The 19,327-nt window shown below is 39.5% G+C and overlaps 1 pseudogene; it reads left to right on the plus strand.

The window, feature by feature from the left end:
- Window positions 1-1,163: 1,163 nt before the first annotated feature.
- LOC142432556 (interferon-induced protein 44-like) lies at window positions 1,164-18,686 on the plus strand (annotated as a pseudogene).
- Window positions 18,687-19,327: the final 641 nt, after the last annotated feature.

Consider the following 19,327-nt stretch of genomic DNA (forward strand, 5'->3'; position numbering starts at 1 on the left):
GGGAGCAGAAACCTTCATTTCTCTTTCGTACACTGGCTGGTGGATTTGAACTGCTGACCTTGCAGTCAGTTACTCAACTCATAGTCCACTACACCACCAGGGTTCCAAATGAGCTGTTAGGGAGAGACAAATCAAATCACAATGAGATAACAATTCAATTTCACTAGGATGGTTAAGATTAAAACCAAAAAAAATAACAATGGATGTTGGTGATGATGTAGATAAATTAGAACCTTCCTTAGTTCTGGAATTGTACTTGTCAATACAGAATAGTTCACTTGCTGTGGAAAACCATTTGGAGTTCTCCCCCAAATTAAGCATAGAACTACCATATATTCCTACAATCCCACTCTAAGGTATAGATTTTCTCAAGAGACCTAAACAAGGACACAGCCATATGTACACCGGTATTCATTATATCACTATTCATAAGAGAAACAAACACAAGCAGTTTAAATATCCATCAACAGATGGAAGGAGGAGGAACATATGAGTACTTATAAGGAGCTCTTGTTCCACTATAAAGTGAAATGAAGTACTGATACATGCTGTAACAGGATAAACCCTGAAAATATTGTGCTGAATGAAGTTAGCCAATCACAAAATAACAAATATTGTATGGTCCCACTTACAGAAGACATAAGTAATAAGTACCATAAGTAAAGAATGAGAAAGAGCAAATGTATAGCAAAACACACTTCAGTCACGTAGATTCTGACTCATCTAGGATTTCTGAGGCTGTAACTGTGCAGGAACCAAAAAGCCTCATCTGCCTTTGGTGGAACAGCTGGTCAGTTCAACCTTATGGTTAACAATGACCCCACGCTTATCAGACTTATGTGTAATCCAGCACACCACTAGATAAAGGCATATTCAAAAAGAAAGGTAAATGTGTGGGATCAATGTTGAGTAGTGGTTATCAAGAACAAAGGGTGGAAGACTCAAGAAATTACTTTAAGAAGCAGAGAAATTCTGTTTACAGTGATGAACAATCTGACAACGATATTGACGATCGTTCCACGAAATGACTGGTGCCACTACACTGGACGTGTGAAAAGTGTTGAATTGAGAATGTTGTGTCACATCTTTCAACTACATAAAAAAAACAACCACTACTATTCTGTACTAGGTGTTTGACGTTTGCTTTTCCATTGTTCAGAGTCATGGCCATGACAGCTGTTTGGCATGAACCAGAAAAGACTCTGCAGAAGCTCCTTGGACCCGCGGCACTGAGTCTCCTGTGTAAGTGGGGTGCTCATGGACGTGCCGTTACAAGCATTCTCCAGAAAAGCCCACAGCAGGGACCCGCTCTCACCCTGGTTCATGATCAAAGTAAAAATTTTGGAGCCCTTAAACCTGGGCATTATCCTGAAATAGATGAAGAATCTAAATACCCAAAGTCTTCCTTCTTTTTTATTACTCATTACTTATTGAGTGATCGCCAAGTAGAAAGCAAACCCGAAATAGACACTTTTACTTGTTGTAGAGCCTCTAAAATCACATTTACAAGTTTGACCTTTCGTTACTGTGATCCTGAGACTGTTACTATCTGTCCAGACACCGAAGCTTGTTGTTTTAATTCACTGAGACACGATTATTATGATTGTGCGATTTTTTGAGCTGAAGGTAAGTTAAAGTAGATAATACTATATTCTAGTTCATGGTAGTATGTTCTAGTTCCAAGCTTTGTGGTTTCGGTTTTCACTGATTTCAACAATAAGAAAAAATAAGAGGGCAATGAAATTTCATGTCAGTTAATACTCTGTCCTGAATTCCAAAATAAAACCCAAGTAGAAAGATTACGCGGTTATTATCTGGAAAGTGTGGCCAGTTTTGACACCCCAAAATTGATTAGTTTGAAAGGAAAGTGAGCAGAGGGAGTGTGTGATATGAAAGATAGGAACGGAGAAGGTTTACCATCGGAACATATCTTTTAAGACATGTATTTCCTTCTTGGTCAGCATTAAGATGGCTGGGTAAAGAGGGTCTACTCTCCATCTCATTGCGCTTCTTAACCTAACTCAACAGCTTGGGGCTGGGTTCACAAGAAGACACAATTTAGGAGACAGATGTGGTCATACTTGATTAGTGACAAGTTAATATATTTATTATCCCCTAGGAATTAAGGAGGAGCCAAGCTACATAAGGAAAATAACAGGGGTCACACGGTAAGTTAGATCATTATACCATTTATTAATAATTTTATTTTGATTAATTGTACAAAGGCTGATGACAATGGTACCGGCAATGAGATAATAAGACAGATGTGCATCATGTAACACAGAATGAAGAAAATGAATAATTTTATTTATAATGTTTAAAGCAGTTTAGAGTAACAACCATCACACACTCACACACAAACACACAGCCCTACACATGCGTGTACATAATTGTGAAACAAAATCCACATGTTCACAATGAACCTATTTTACTTTATCTTTAACTTCAGACTTTTAAAAAAGTTTTCCCCCAAGAGTCTGTTTGACCATTTTATTTATTTATTTTATAATCATTTTATTGGGGTACTCGTACAAATCTTATAACAATCCATTCAATTGTATAAAGCATGCATGTACATATGTTGCCAACAACATTTGCAAAACATTTTCTTTCTACTTGAGCCCTTGGAATCAGCTCCTCTTTTCCCCGTCTCTTCCCTGACACTCCCACCCTCATAATTCTTGATCAATTATATATTACTGTTGTCATTTTATAGCTTATCCTGTCCATTGTCTCCCTTCACCCACATTTCTGTTCTTCACTCCCCTCAGAGGGCCAGGGGGCTATATATTCAACCTTGTGATGGGTTCCCCCTTTCTCCCATCACCTCTCCCCCCACAAGATCCTCCTGCCCTCATGATATCGCTACTCCCACTACTGTTCCTGAGGGTTTTACCTGTCCTGAATTCCATGTGTCAAGAGCTCTTCTCTGTGCCAATGTGTATACTCCAGTGCATCCGGTTGTGTAAGGTAGAACTGGATCATGGTAGTGAGGGTCAGGAAGCGTTCAGGAACTAGAGGAATGATGTGTGATTCATCGGTGCTATACTGCACCTGGGCTGAATGATAGCTTTACATTTTCATATTATTGTTTAATAAAAGTTTCCATGATATCATTAATAATATTCTTTTTACTTATTTTTACCAGTATCATTACCCTCATATCTTACTTTTACCAATATCATTACCTTCACATCTACTGGTATGCGTCAAGAAGACAAAGTAAAATATTCTAATGACACGTGCAAACGCCTAGAGTTATAAACACAAAGGAAGAGCATGCTCAGCACACCTTAAACTGGAAGAACTAAAACAACCACAAAATCAAGCCTTGAGTTGCAATATGCAAAGATCCTGTGCACAAACCACTGAATGGTACAGGAAACAACAAAAGAAGATGGAAAGAACACACAGAGTAGCTGTAACAAAAAGAACGAGTAACTTTCTTTCATTTCAGGAGGTAACATATGAGCGAGAACCAAGGAAAGAAGTTCAAGTTGCACTGAAAGTATTACTGATAGCACGGTTCCAGGAACTGGTAGAATACCAATTTAATGATTCAACAAGCTGATGACGCACAATAAGCGCCTGCTTGTCTACCAGGAAATTTGGAATACAGCTACTTGGCCAACTGACTAAAACAGATTCATATTTTTGCCCATTCATAAAAAGGTGATCCAGCAGAATGCTCAAAGTACAGAACAATATCATTAATATCTCATGCAAGTAAAATCTTGAGGAAGCTCAACCAATAACAGTCAGAGCAGTACATTGACAGGGCACTCCCAGAGATTCAGGCTAGGTTCAGAAGAGGATGTGGAGCAAGGGATATCGTTGCTGATGCCAGGTGGAACTTGGCTGAATGCCGATAATGCCAGAAAGATGCTTCCATGTGTTTTACCGGCTATGCCAAGGCATTCGACTGTGTGGATCATAGAAACTATGGATAGCCTTGAGAAGAAGGGGAGTTCCAGGACCCTCGTGCTCATGCAGAGCCTTTACGCAAACCAAGGCCATTGTGCAAACAGAACGAGGGAATACTGCAGTGTGAAATCAGGAGAGACGCATCTTCTCATTATACTTACTCAATCTGTATCCTCAGCAAATAATCAGAGAAGCTGGATCCTATGAAGAAGAATGCAGGATCAGGATTGGAGGAAAAATTCTTAACCTGCAATATGCAAATGACACAATCTTGCTTGCTGACAGTAGGGAGGGTTTGCAAATATGTGTTTAGAGATATCAAGCACCAAACCTTTACATATGACCTCCCTTATACTTGACCTCCTACATGACCTCCCTCATACTTAGCATACATATTTACCTATGTATTGTGGGTTCTTACTGCTTTTGCAAGATGGTATACGGCGTGGCATTTCCCCTAAGTGCCCTTTACTCCTGTGTACCTCTCAGTGTCTCCCTTTGCCTTGGGCACCTCGTGGCGGCCTCCCCAACCTTGGCTATTGCCTTTCTTTTCACCAGGATTGACTCTTGTCTGCTATCTAACTACCATTCCCTCATCCCTGCTTCTAGGTAGATTGCAAAGGCTAATTCCTTCTCTGTGTAGCCTCTCTTTGTCTTTTAAAAAGGTGGTCTCATCAAATACCATGGCAAGTAGAGTGTTGCTGCATTGGCTCAAGTTCACCGCGTTGCCGGTAGCTCTGAGGTCACTGGCTGCTTGCAGACTTCTCTCAGGAGGATGCTTGGCTCAGTCTTGTCGGGTATTGTGGTAGTTATATTTTATATCAACTCGGATTTTTGTGAAAGTACAGGAATTTAATCCAATCTGCCAATCAAGATACAGCCGAATTATGTCTCTCTGGGGGTGTGGTCTTCTTATAATGGAGAAACCAGGAACGTTTGTCTCTCTCTTGTTTTTGTCTTCACCCTTGCTGGCACTCTGTGTCTGCCTATGGGCTGCCCTGCCCTGAAAGCTGTCAGTGCCCTGCCATGTTTCCACCAGCCTCTGCAAACACTGGCCTAGGATCTTCCTAGATGCCCCTTCCCCTGTCTACGTCATCGCTCGCTGCTATATGAGTCTGAGTCGGCCTCTGCCTATCCTCAGACACTTGGCCTCAACTTGGACTGGGCTGGGATGCCTTCTTGATAGAAAACTACTTCTTGATATAAAATTCTTGTTTATACGGATATGAATACCACTGATTTCACTTCTCGAAAGAACCCAGCCTAGCACAGGAAACTTCTTTTGAACAGTTCCATGGAAACAGTGGCTTCTAAGGGACTCTGCCGGGCTAGTTAGTTTGAGACATGAAAGCAAAGGTAGTTAGCCCCACAGGGACAGCAGCAGGAGCAACGCTTCCTTGAGGGGATGGGGAGAGGGGTGGTGGTGGTGGGACTAGCAGGCTGATAGTATTCATGACTCTGTAACCCTCTCGGTGGATGGCACCCTCAAGGAACAGAATCGCACGTGAGTGGATATATTGGATTGTAAGGTATGGCTAACCCCCCTCCCCCAAATCTACCATGGGGGGGGGAAACAGAATCCTTGGGAGGAGAGTGGAGGAGAGAGGCAATAAAGGGGAGCTGATGTCAAGGAGTTCGAGAAGAAAGAAAATGCTTTCAAACTGACTGTGGCAGTAATTGTATACTACTGCTTGATGTGATTGAACTATGGGATGTTAAGATATCTGTAAGAGCTCCAATCCTGATCATTTTTGAGGGGCACAGAACAACCATGGGGTTTATTAGGAAGGTGCTGTAAGAAAACAATAACAAAGTTTGCACCAACGTTTTATTTCTCTTCCGTCACAGCCACGTGCCTGTTCGTTCTTCAGGGCAGCACGGGCCACCCTCTGAGAAGGCCGCTGGGAAACAGTATCTATCCCTGATCTTGCTCCTTCAGGCTTATTTTTTATTCCTCAAATGCAGAGTATATTGAAAAGGAATACCATTTTGTTTTCTCCAGGATGCCAAAGCTGCTATTTTGATGTAATGTAAACAGAAGAACACAGACTCATTCAGGGTAGGCTTAGAAAGATGGAAATATCATCTTTAGAAGTGTTTAGTCCTAGATAGAGAGTAGGACCAGAAGCAATAGCTTCATATTTTGATATTTTTGTTTAATGAAGGTTCCAATGATTTTGTAGTAGTACCTTTTTATTTACCCCCATACAATATCTTGCACACATTTAGAGTGTATAATTTTATGAGTTTTGACAAATGTGTGTACTTGTGAGCCCATCACCACTCTGTTTGCCTGTAGGTTAAAATAGTTCAACTCTTGGCTCTACATTCTAGAAACAGAATGGCCTCTGGGAAATCATGTGCCTCCAACATTATCAAATTTATTTACTTGACCTTTAGAGATAAAATTGGCAAATTCCTTTAAGTAAATATCCCTATTTACTAAAATAATTAAGATGTCTGATAAACAATAGTACCTTATCGAAGTTTTTAGCTAAATGAATTATGCTTCCAAACTGTTAAAACATTTGTTTGCTATTACTGGTGTGTTTAGTATGGTAAAGAACCTGCATGCCCTTGTGGGCCAGGCAGCTGATTTGAATTTTTGGAGCTGATTATAGCATAAGAGAATATGCTGGTTTGGACTAAACTGAGAGCAGAGATTAAGAAAAAAACAGAGGATGGACTTGAGGCAGGTTCTCTGGAGGTGGAGTATTTGCTTGTATATGTGCATGTATGTGTATTTTAAAAGCCCTGAATTTTCTTTTTTATTTCAAAGGTCACGTACACAAATGCAGTCAGCTGTTTTGTTCCCTCTGACTTAATATCCTTGTCTCCCAATATTGTTTTGATTCAATTTGACAATCTAAACTTAGCTGGATCAATTCATCACTACCGTTCAGGGAAGCTGGCCTATTGCCAGGTGTGCTGAGCCACACTGAGTTTCCCTCCTTTCCCTGGGTTTCTGCAGCTGCACACTGCCCAAGAACTCCCTGCTTCCTCTGGCAGCCGGAGAAGCTCCCCTCGGCTCTGTGCCTTGGACAGCTTCTATGGACAGGTAAGTGGCCTGCTGGTTTCCACTGACATTTAGGTACTTACCAATAATTGTTTTGGTTCTTAATCATTAGAAATAATAGTTTGGAATAGGACACTGGGTAAATAGTTTCCTTCTCATGCCGATTGCTTGTCTCATATGCAATGTAAAATAAATGAAGGCTATAAACGCAAGCTTGTGACAACACATGCGTCTGTTTTCAATATTTAATGGAAAACACACTTTCCCCCCTACTAGGTTTGCAAGTATGACAGTGACAACTCGGTTAACATGGATGCAACAAAAGAATCTGCAAAACTGTTTGGGAGGAAAGCAGTTCAGACTCCTTTATAAGCCAGAGTCCATGGGCTTGACACACGTCCTTGAAGCCAGGCGCTACACTAACGGTGCTTTGTCATAAGGAGTGTGCTGTTGGGCTTATATGCCGGTCCTGTCAGCCTTCTACATTTCCAAGAACGGAGATGTCAGGATTTGAAGTAACACATTTTAACATTAGCAGCAAAACCAACAATCACATGCTTAGCGATCAAGATGTCCCATGCTATGGCAACCATAATCCACAAACGGACCAAGATAAGAGAACGTCCACCATCGCCCCACTGTAGCTGATATAATCAGACTTCCTACAGGTCAGATTTCTTTTCAAGAATGTGAAGTTTCTGAAGTAAAAGTAGGTTTAATCCGATAACCCTGTAGAGTTTTTCCTTGTATGTTTAACAGATGTCAGGTGATCCATCTAGTTAAGGGGAAAAATAAAATATAAACTCATTTTAACTTTTCTGAGTCTTTTCCATTTACTGTAGCTCTATGTACTCTGGAGTGAAACCTGGTAATAGTTGGTTTGCTAGCACTTTGTGGCGGAAGTAAAATATACAGCTTTTTCCATACGTGTGAGTATGTGAGGGTATGGGGAGAGAAAAGGGTAAAAGGGAAGGGAAGAGGCAAAGGGAAGGTAGAGAAAGAGAGAGAGGGGGGCCAAGAAAGAAGAATGAAGAGTCAGTGAGAGACAGAGAGAGAGAGAGAGAGAGAGAGAGAGAGAGAGAGAGAGAGAGAGAGAGAGAGAGAGAGAGAAACATAGAGATTTTCAGACTCTGATACCCTCTTGGGAGGAAATCAGAGCTTCAATTTGCTTAATTGCACTGGATACATTTTGCTGAGATTTCTCATTTTATCGAAAGACCATAATTGGACTACATATTTTGCAATGCTTTACTTTTAGAAGCAACACTTGTCTAACATTTTATACATATAATTTTGTGCACAAAATTCCTTCTTTAGGGTAACTTCCTGGCAGCTTAAAGATTATGCAAGATTGCATTTCGGCTAGTTTCAGTGATCCAGACAATCCCCAACCGTGTTATAGAAATGTCTGTCTTCAGGGTAGAGACGTGACTCGCTGTGCTGTCATGCAGAGTGCACCGCAAAATGGGTGGTGGCAGATGCAAGCCGTTAAAATGAACACCTTATCTCCCTGCTCACCTATTTTAAATATGTTCTAGTTTTTACTATTCTCTGTTTTTGTTTTCTATTTTACTTTGTCATCATTGTTAGTTTATTTTTCTTTTTGGTACGTTTTCCTTTATTTGAAATCCAGGCGGGGTAAACAGAGAGAGAGTACAGTGATCGGTCATTTCTTGGGGGTACGGCAGAGAAGGGCAATGTGGGATGGGGAGCTGACAACAGTGAGTACCAGAAAGAAAAAAATGTTTTGAAATTATCGTGGTGATGATTTCGCAATTCTTCTTAGTATGATTGAACTGTTGAATTGTATGATATGTGACTTATATGCAACAAAACTTTTTGAAGAAAATGTCCATTTCCACACCTTGTTGCCAATCTTTGATGTTGTCAAGTTTTAGCGTATTTTCCAATTAGATGGTTAAAAAAAGTTTCTCATATTCATTTATGTTATCACTGATAACAAGTTCATGTGTATTGGTAATTGACATTCTATGAAATATTTGTTTATCTCTATCTACCCTTTTAAAGCAAGGGCTCATGAAAATCCTAGTAGTCCCGGAGTGTGCACCTGTTCTAAATTATTGTCTGAGGCCATACTACTTGACTGTCTCTCGAAACACAGTCCCTGGATTGCCTTTGGTTTATTGGGATTTTACAAATTTCCACGTCATGGAGGCCGCTGTGACAAATAGTAAGGTCAGGTTTTGGCTTTGGCTTTGCCTTTGTGAGTGATTTGATCTTACTAGCTGGTTGAGCATTTCTGTCTTAAATTTATTATTGACTTCTCTTAATTTACTACAGGTCACAGGGTTGAAAATACTGATCTCTTAGCATATAAACATGAAAGAGTATATTGCTTACCATGTTTATTTAAATGTTTAATTTCAAGTCTTAGTACATTTTCCCCCTGTCTTTAAATATTTAATTCTGATGTATATATATAATTATATATGTACATATATGCATATAATTAAATATATGTATATAATTAAATATTTAATTCTGCTATATATATAATTATTCATTATGTCACATAATCATGAGTTTGTTGACCATTCATTACCTACTTTTCACAATGCATATTTTTATCTCATTTCTTGTAAAAATCAAATTCTAATTCAATTATAACAAACTGAAAAATAAAAAAATGGTAAGTGTACTACTTGGCAAATTTTACAAATTGATTACACTCATGCAGCCACTACTCAGATAAGTAAATTGAATAGTACTATTACTTCAAAAAACTGGTTTATTACTCCTTCTAGTTATTAAAGATAGTTATTATTTTTTGTTACCATTTTCTCCCTGATTTTGTACTTAATATAAATGGAGCCACAAAAAATGTGAACTTTTATTTTCTCTGATTCATTCAATATTATACTGATTAGATTGAGCTAATACACAAAAATGGGTGGAAAAACTATTCTAAAAATTAGATGTTCATGTCATAATTCTCTATTAATTTCTTGAATGAAGGAGATCAAAATTTCAGAGGAAGCAGGAAGACTGGACTATTCTGAATGCTTCCCCAGAGTATTATGTTCTTCTGAGGCACATGACTCTGGCCTAGGACAGACAGACAACACTAGGACAGACAACACTAGGACAGACAACACTAGGACAGACAACACCAGGACAGACAACACCAGGACAGACAACACCAGGACAGACAACACCAGGACAGACAACACCAGGACAGACAACACCAGGACAGACAACACTAGGACAGACAACAGGCAGATATTTTTCACCTTCTTTATTGGAGGAGGGTTAGATTATGGCAGTTCATTATATAATGCCCAATTTACATGAAATGCCTCAAAAACCCAGAATTATTTGCTGTAAGAATTCCTAGCCAAGGAAACCTATTACAGAGATTCTAGAGATGAGAAAATATCATTAATCTATTAATTAGGAGGTACAGTAATTAGCATATTTATAATAAAGTAATATGGGGTCATAGGTCTTCTGTCATACAATCTCCAGCTTCACACCTATCACCACAGTTATATTTTCCAACTACTTTGCTTCCAAATTCTTCTACTTTGTTTCCAAATTTTGCATTCCAGTGATCAGTAATTATAAATACATTTTAATTGCATGTTTAATCAGCTTCAAATTGATCATTGATAGAAGTATTCAATTTCTTCATCATTGGCTCTCATGGTTGGTGCATCAATTTGCATATGTATTAACAGCCTGACTTCCTGGTAGGCGTAGAGATATGATCCTATCACCTGCAGCATTATACTTTAGGAAGGGGTTTGAAATGTTCCTTTTGCCTATGAATGCCATGCCATTCCTCTTGTAGGTGTCCATCCTGGACAGGTAAACCAGGATTGCCCTACTCAGAAGGCTCAGACCAGGCTGTGTCAACTCACCAATGCACATGATTCAGATCATTGTGCATTGTATTTCATTTTTGACAAGTTCTAATTTTTTCTACATTTATACTTCATACTTTCATATTCCAATGATTAATCGATGTCTGTAGCTATTTCCTTGCATTATGCCCCAACAGTAAATGACGATCCTTAAAGCTCTATCCGTGTCATAAGAAGTCTCTAAAAATGTGAATTTTTATAGGGAGTAAGGTTCAATATAAAGACAGTCATCCATCTTGCCTATAGTACCAGTCTGTTCAACTCAGATGATGGTAAAGGAAATTTCCAGAATTTCATTCACTTTCCATTATAATACATTGTTCTCATGGGAAGGCTGTTATATACTTGTTTCTAGTGAATTCATTCATTTTCATTCCATCAGACAATCAGCACTTCATTTTTTTTTCTTCAAGTCCAACTTCCAACAACTTTATTTTGGTCGTATCCAGCAAGGGCACAGTCAGCACTTCTAATGCTTATGGTTTCATGATTATTTCCCTAGGCTTATTGGACAAAAGAACAGTAGAGGGGCTCACTATGTAAGTTAATATTTTTAAACTGCCATTGCTATATTTATTGTATTAGTCTTATTCGATGATAGCATTGGCCAACATAATTAGTAGCACATCCAAGAACAAGCTTTCACTACATCTACTAGCTTAAAACTATCTGATAGCATAAGGCTAAAACAGATCGGTGACTACCAAAACCATTTCTAATATGCTTTATTTATTTGAAGGAAAATAAATCCTGGGTTGCATATCTTCAGTTTTGCCTAGAATTCTTGAAATTTCATTTTCAACTAAATTAGGAAATTATGATGGAAGGGGCCGGGCGGTATAAGAACGTCAATAACATGTTTAAAATGTTCCACTTCCATAAACAGCACATGTAGAACTGTGGCTTTAAAAAGTCTTTATCAATAATTCACATCCATTCTTGATGTCATATTTATTCCTAGTTTATATACTTTAGTAGATGACGGTAAGTTTATGTGTACAATTGCGTTTAGTTAGAATTATTCTTTGACGTGACCTTCTCTCACCTACATTTTGAGCTCGGGTCGACTCTGAACTACCTCATGTCTTTTCATACAAGTCAAGTAGCTAACAACAAAAATATCAATAAAGAGAAAACAGAACAGATTTTGTCTTTGCAAGTAATCTCAGTCAATTATTAACACTTGTGTCTAAACAGGCTCAGGGAGAACTTACAACCCACTTGGAGGTGTGGTTCACCAAACTTGGATTCTGCTCCTAGGTCCGACTGGAGCTGGAAAATCTGGTTTGATTGATTCCATGCAGTTGATTTTCTGAGGTCATGTGATTAGCCAGGCTGTGGTTGGCTTTGACACAAAGCAGGTAAGTACATTTATCGATCCTTTGCTCCTTGGCTCAGTTTAATTTGGAAAGCCTTTTGCTGATCAAATTCATCATATGTAGAGTTAATATCAATTGACAATTTTAAAAACTGTTAAAATTTTAACTTTTTTTTGGTTCTATAGTTCAAGACAGATTCCATTAAGGATGGTAAGGACAGAAACTCTCTACAGTTTATTCTGTGTGATTCAATGGGGTTTAATTAGAAAGAGGAGGGGCTGTGTATGGACGATGTATTTTACATCTTAAAAGGCCAGGTTTCTGACAGAAACCAGGGAAGAGTTATCTAATCGTTAGATGCTGTAATTTTTTTTTTTTTACAAAAAACACTCCCTCCAATATGAGGCCTTAGTCTAGCTAAGGTGTCTGAGTGTTTATTTTCAAAGACTATGCTTATATAGGAGCTTTTGTTCCTTTTTGATATTTCATTTTATAAAGAATTTATAAAGAAACTGCTATCTAAGTAATATATCAACCAGTTTCACATGGAAGAAGCACATCAGCCTGTGTGATCTAAGGATTTTAAATAATAAAATCCCAACTCAAAGGAGGGGAATGGCATCAGAGCCTAAATGGTGAACACGTGGTTTTCAGACAACTATGGATGACAGTGGGAACCCCAAATCCATTTGCAGGGCACACATGGACCCAGCTGAACCTTCTCTGATCATAGTTACGGGATGGGAACAGCCCCGTTATCAGTCAGGGAGCATCGATTATGACAGACGTAGTGAAAACATCATATTGTCTCATTTGACCTCCCCTTGAACCCATTTTAAAGTTGTTTAGGTTGGAAAAAAATATAGAGTAAGCCCCCAGTACATTCCCTCTGACCAAGGGATTCTGGTCATCCATGGACCAGGGATGTGAATAGCCTGCTATCAAGCAGAGGGCATTGGAAAGTAGAATGCTGCAGATCAATCATAAAACTTAAGATCTTATCTATTGGTCTTTGTTTTGAGCCATTTAAAATTTGTTCTAGTTTTTAATATTTTCCTCATTCTTTTTGACTGAAGTGTTCATCTGTTTTATTTTGATGTTGTTGTTAGGGTTTTAAAAATCATTTTCTGTATATTAAATCCAGGAGAGATACATCTGTAGATTTACTGGATTAATGGTTCCTTGGGGGCTATGACAGGGAGGTTGTGGGGAAATGAGGAGCTAATATCGCTGAGTAAAAGAATGCAGGAAATGCTCTGAACTGATTGTGGTGATGATTACACACATCTTCTTGATGTGATCAAACTATTGAATTGTATGATGTATTATCTGACAAAGATTAATTAAAAAAAGAAGCCTGTGGCCCAATGGATTATGTGTTGGGATACTAATGGAAAGGTCAGATTTGAACATGCCAGTTCCTGGAGGCGGGGAGCGGGGGGAGTGGGGAGAAAGATAAGGCAGTTACTCCCAGACTCTACAGAGTAGTTCTACTTTGATCAGTAGGATCGTATTTTCAAATATATCTCTTGTAAAAGAAAAAAAATTAATTGCATTTTGCTATGTATTTGAGTGACTAGCAATCTAATGAATGGCAGATTCTCTCAGTTTCAAGTCTTTATAAATGACATGCCATAGAGTGCGGATGGCAAAGTAGTTAGGGCTACTTCACAGGCTCTTCCTTCCTCTAATAGGCTTTTAAAGAAGGGGACCCGAGGTCACCTGAAAGCAAATAATTTCATAGATGCCTGCAATTCCAAAAGAATGACCTTGCAATACACCGAGAATCGTCCCTTGGGAGCCTGTGCCACAGGGCCTATGGAATGAAGTTTTACAGCGGCACATATGTGAGGGCCATGGTTAGGGAATGACTCGATGATTAATAGTAGGCTTTGTGGAGTTAAGGGAGAATGCGGTGGTGGGCAGGGAAGGTTTGAATGTGTCATTTGCATATATAATTGAAATGTACTGAGATAAGTATGATGGTATGTACCGGGTCCCATGAGAAGAAGGGCACCCTAGAGAGCATGGGAGAGCAGAACTCTGAGGAAGGACAGCTTTTTGGGTAAGTGATATCTGACACTGCCGATTAAGGTGTCACAAGTCACAATCTTTCTTAATGCTGACCTTCGACCTGGCCTTTCTGCATCCACTCTCCCTCCACTTCTTTTCCTTTACTTCTGTGTAGATGCTTTTAAAAGTGTTCTAAGTACTAGAGTCAGTAAAAATACTATGAGTGGGGCTTGTCCCCAGTTGAGCATTCTTAAACCTGTTTCTGCAAGCCGTGGATAGCTGCAAGGGATTTCTTTACGGACGACACTTGTCTCCTGTTCTCCTCGGGTGCCTTCAAAAATAGTTTAATCAAAACAGTGTCTTCTGAGTGGATTTGCTGGGCCAGTCCAATTCAAGACAGAGAGCTCTGTTCCCAAGATTATGTCTCCGTCTCCCCAAGGGGTGACCTTGGTCTATTTCCTCAAAAGACACAGTGTAATTATGACAACTTGTTAGGAAGACAATTAAATGTTTTTTATTAAAAATCACTTTATTGGGCAATCTGACGGCTCTTATAACAATCCATACATCAATTGAATGAAGTACATGTGTACATATGTTGCCATCATTATTTTTCTAAACATTTACTTTCTGTTGAGCCCTTAGTGTCAGCTCCTCGTTTTTTCCCCCTTTCCCTCGCCCTTGTGACCTCTTGATAAATTATGTTATTATTATTTTCATATCTTACACCGACAGCTGGCTCCCTTCCCCTATGGTTTCTCTTGTTCGTCCTCCTGGAGGTGGGTGGTGTTTATGTGTCCATCACTGTGATCGGTTACCTCCTCCTCCCCTCCTCTCCCGCCCTATCCTCCTGGCATCGCTACCCCCAGTCCTGTTCCTGGATTCCATGTGTTGTGAGCTCTTGTCTCTTATTTCTACCTGTGCACATGCTCTGGTCTAGCCCGCAGTGAAAGGCAGGACTGGGGTCATGATAGTGGGGGGTCAGGAAGCCTCACGGAACTAGAGGAACATTGTGTGTTTCATCAGTGAACATAAAAGATCAGGAAGCAATTTTAAATTCATACTAACTCAATGGCAGTGTAATACTTTCTACCAGGGTTCAAACCTTATAAAATACATAAAATATAAAAACCTTATAAAATAGATAAAATATGTGTTTTCATTATTTTGTGCACTTACAGAATGCTTGGTAAATAGTATGTGCTCATAAATATTTGTTAATATGTTCCTTTATGTTTACCTTACAGTGCCAATTATGGAAAGCCATCCTAATTATACCAAGTCCCCCTTGTTGAAGGATAGACTGCACTGTGTGTCTTTGTGCTGGATTCCAGCTCTGTTGAAAAGCTCTCTCCTGAAGTAGTGGCAAAACTCAAAAGGATTAAGAGGATAATGATAAAATGCGGTCAGTCTCACTCCACGTTGGTACTGAAATTTGATCGATCTATGATGTAGATAGTTCTTGAATGGGACAAACAATTCCCAGAGTTGCCATTCCGAATATTTCCTAACCCATCAGCATTGGATCAGCTTCAGCATTCATGAGCTGTATGACTGGCACAAACAACAAACTCTCTGTGCCCTAATTCTTGGTCTGCATAATTAGGATAATTTGAGTAGCCACCTTAGAGATTTAATGTATGGATTGGACAAGACATGTGAAAATTCAGTACAATCCACTCAGCTCTAACCACCTGCTACATTCATTTATTAATCATTGATCCCACATTACCCTCGAACCTTTAAAAGCTTGAAATGAGGTAAAAACAAACACTTGCATAAGGAAGATGAACATTGAACATTGACTTTAAGAGACTGGAGAAGAACCAATGCATTTGGATTATGGTGCTGGCAAAGAATATTGAAAGTACCATGGGCTTCCAAAAACGAAACCCCAAACCACCAAAAAACAAAAACCAAATCTGCCTGGGAAGAAGTACAGCCAGAATATCCCTCAGAAGCAGAGATGACCAGAGTGCCTCTCATGTTTGGGCATGTTACCGGGAGCTATCAGTCCTTGGAAAAGGACAGCATGCTTAGTGAAGTAGAGGGGCCGTGAAAAAGCGGAAGCTCCTCAAGGGCATGGATGGGCACAGTGGCTGCAACAATGGATGGGCTCAACCATGAGAAGAATTGCGAGGCTGGGCAGGACGGCATGCTTCACGCTGCTGTGCCGGGTCACTGCGAGTCAGAATTCGATGGCACCTGACACCACCAACAAGGAAAAGAACGAAGGAAGACGTGGTGTTTTATAGGGAGAGATAGTATGAGACTTTAGAGAAGGCAAGTACAGCCAAGGACATGGCTCCCTAGCTTGTCTTAGTCATATCCAACTTATTTGGGAGACAGTTTTTTTTAATAACAAATCATTTTATTGGGGGCTCGTACAGCTCTTATCACAATCAAATTTATCACGATTTTAATTAGAGTAAGATGCAAAGAGTCATTTTAATTTACCTACTCACTGAAATTTAAAATCTAGTTTTCACAGTTGTAGTACATGTTCATTACCTTTTTGAAGAGGTGCTTTCATGTGAAGTTTTATTCTCAGATGGAAGGCAACGAAGGGACTTCCCATATCCGAGGAATTTCAACCACTGATTGGAGAGTTCGCACTTGTTTGAGGAACAAGGGCCTTCCTAAGTACTTGACATCCCCCAAAGACAACCTATCGTTTTGTGGTTAGTGCCATCGAGTTAGCCATGACTCATGGCCACCTATATAACACAACAAAATATGACTTGCTCCTGTGCAGTGATATATGTGTTAATTAATGGAAGGCCGCTGATGCTATCTGGAATGCTAAGCATCACATACATATCTGTTGGGTGGAGGTGTGCCGCACGTGGCTTTGCTTACTTGAGTGGATCATGTGGATCTGATTAGGAAAGGTGACCTTATAGACCCATACAGATGAATGCCCGTGAAGCTCAAGGTAAGATAAAAATTCTTTCTGAGTTTCATAACCATAATTATATTGTATTTATATATATTATTATTAAAATACACACTTTAAAATTTTAAGGATAATTAATTGAATTACCTGTGTAATCCAAGCTTGGCCTCAAATTTGAAAAATGAATATATATATATTTATCTTAGACTCACATGATAATTCATTAAGATTGAATTCAATTTGATTAAATTAATACACTTTTATTGCCTTCATTTGGAACCAATATCTCTAGTCATATATATACATCATCAAAACAATTTTTTCATTATAAAGCTCTCAATTTTGTAGGTGAGGGGAGGCTAAGGAGAAGTAAGATAGGAAAATATTGACATATGAATATATGATGAATGTGACAAAATGAAGTGTATTGAACATTCAGAGGAGGAAAATGCGTGTTAAAGGGGCTAAGAGAAGATTTCCTTAGGGGAGTGGCACGAGGACATGTCTTTTAAGGCGTATTTTCAGGAGTAAAGAGAGACAGAAGGGGAAAAAGACCATGGGATAGCATACTTAAGTTGAATACATCAATGGACAAAAGGAGATGATTGAGAGCCAGAGAACCGTTCAGTTTAATGAAGGGCGCTGTCTTTTTTGGCGAGACAAAGTGAGAAAGGAATGTTTGCCTGGGAGCGTGTACTTTGTGCTGGTACAAATGCTTCTAGCTCATAGTAGTTTTTACAGAACTATTCCTTACTTTTTGTTTCTAACTCATGTTGAATCTATCATACATATTCCTAAACAATTAGGTGTGCTGTTAGAACTGGGCTAGGATGGTATTCCAGAAAGAACTCTATGGAACTCGGCCTTTCCCACCGTGCTCTCACTGGGCAAGGTGTTGCTTCTACCACTCTTGCCTGTTTTATGCTCCCAACAGTTTGCTGTATGTCTGTGATTTCATAATCTGCATTTGCATAAACATTATTGTTCATGGCTTAAAGGCACATGGGCTTCAATCTCTCTGTGTTGCAGCGAAAGGCAGTCCACTGAAAGTCTGGAATTCCTCATTCTGACATCTTTGTGGTCAGTAATTATAATTAAAAGGGGAACTGGACCTTGTGAAGGATACTCTGATCCTCTCTGTGCTGAAGCAGATGCTGCAAGCTGCAGACTTCTTGGAGGATTTGCCTCCTAAGGAAAGAGGCAAATCCCTTTGGTCGTATACAACCTTGGTTACTTCCTGCCTGGATCTTTTGGGTGCCAGTTTTCTTTTTGTTTGTCCCGGCCTTCCACTCACTGGTAGATTGGTATTTGTTCCTTTGCAGTTCTTGCTTTTCCCTAGAAGATATACTAGTGGTCAAAATATTTCCCCCTCTGTCTTGTTTTCAAATGCAATGCTAAAGTGACACTCCTTCATCATCCTATGTCTGAACCCCATAAAATATAGCCCTACCCTTTATGTAAAAATGTGCTTCTTTATTTGGAATTTAGAACTGTCTTGGACCTACATGATTCTGAATGCTAGTTGCTTTCTGACGGTACTTCTTCCCCAGGACCTTGGGCTTCTTATCGTATTTTTGACTTTGGGGTTCTTTTTTCTCATTCTAGACCTGCATCATCCAGGAGAGTCAAAATAGGTAGAGAGAGGGGTACCTTTTGTATTTGTGACCCAAGAATTTGTGAGCCCAAACCTGCATAAAGTACATGCTGTGCTGTTTGAGTAGATAATCCAGCAGAAGTTTCCCTCTGTATTCATATCGTGCATAAATATACATGTTAATTTCACTCATGAGAAATCAAGTTACGATATATGCTCCTCTACAGTTGTCTCATACTCTCAAATTCCCGAAAAAGCTCATATTCCGAGCTTTGCTCACCTGTCCCTACTACCTTGGTTTCTGTCTTCTCCTTTCTTCGTGGTGCACATTGCTCTCCAAGCAAAGATCATCTTAAACTTCCAGGGCCTAACACTGGCTCCTTGGTTGTGTTGCTGCTGTTGTTCTTGGCGCTGTCCAATTGGTTCTGACTAACGTACAAAGGAATGAGACACTGCCCCGTCTGGTGCCATCTTCGTGATTGTTCTTGTGCTTGTGCTCGCTCTTGCAGTCACTGTTTAAACGTTTTGTTGAGAGCCTTCCTTTCTGCTTGCCCTTCTACCAAGCATAATGTCCTTCTCCAGGGACTACGCTTTCTTGACAACATGTCTAAGGCACATGAGACAAAGTGTCTCCATCTTTGCCTCGAAGAAGCACTTGGACTGTATTTCTTTCCAGACAAA

This window comes from Tenrec ecaudatus, chromosome 1 (genome assembly GCF_050624435.1).
Source record: "Tenrec ecaudatus isolate mTenEca1 chromosome 1, mTenEca1.hap1, whole genome shotgun sequence".
Lineage (NCBI taxonomy): Eukaryota > Metazoa > Chordata > Mammalia > Afrosoricida > Tenrecidae > Tenrec > Tenrec ecaudatus.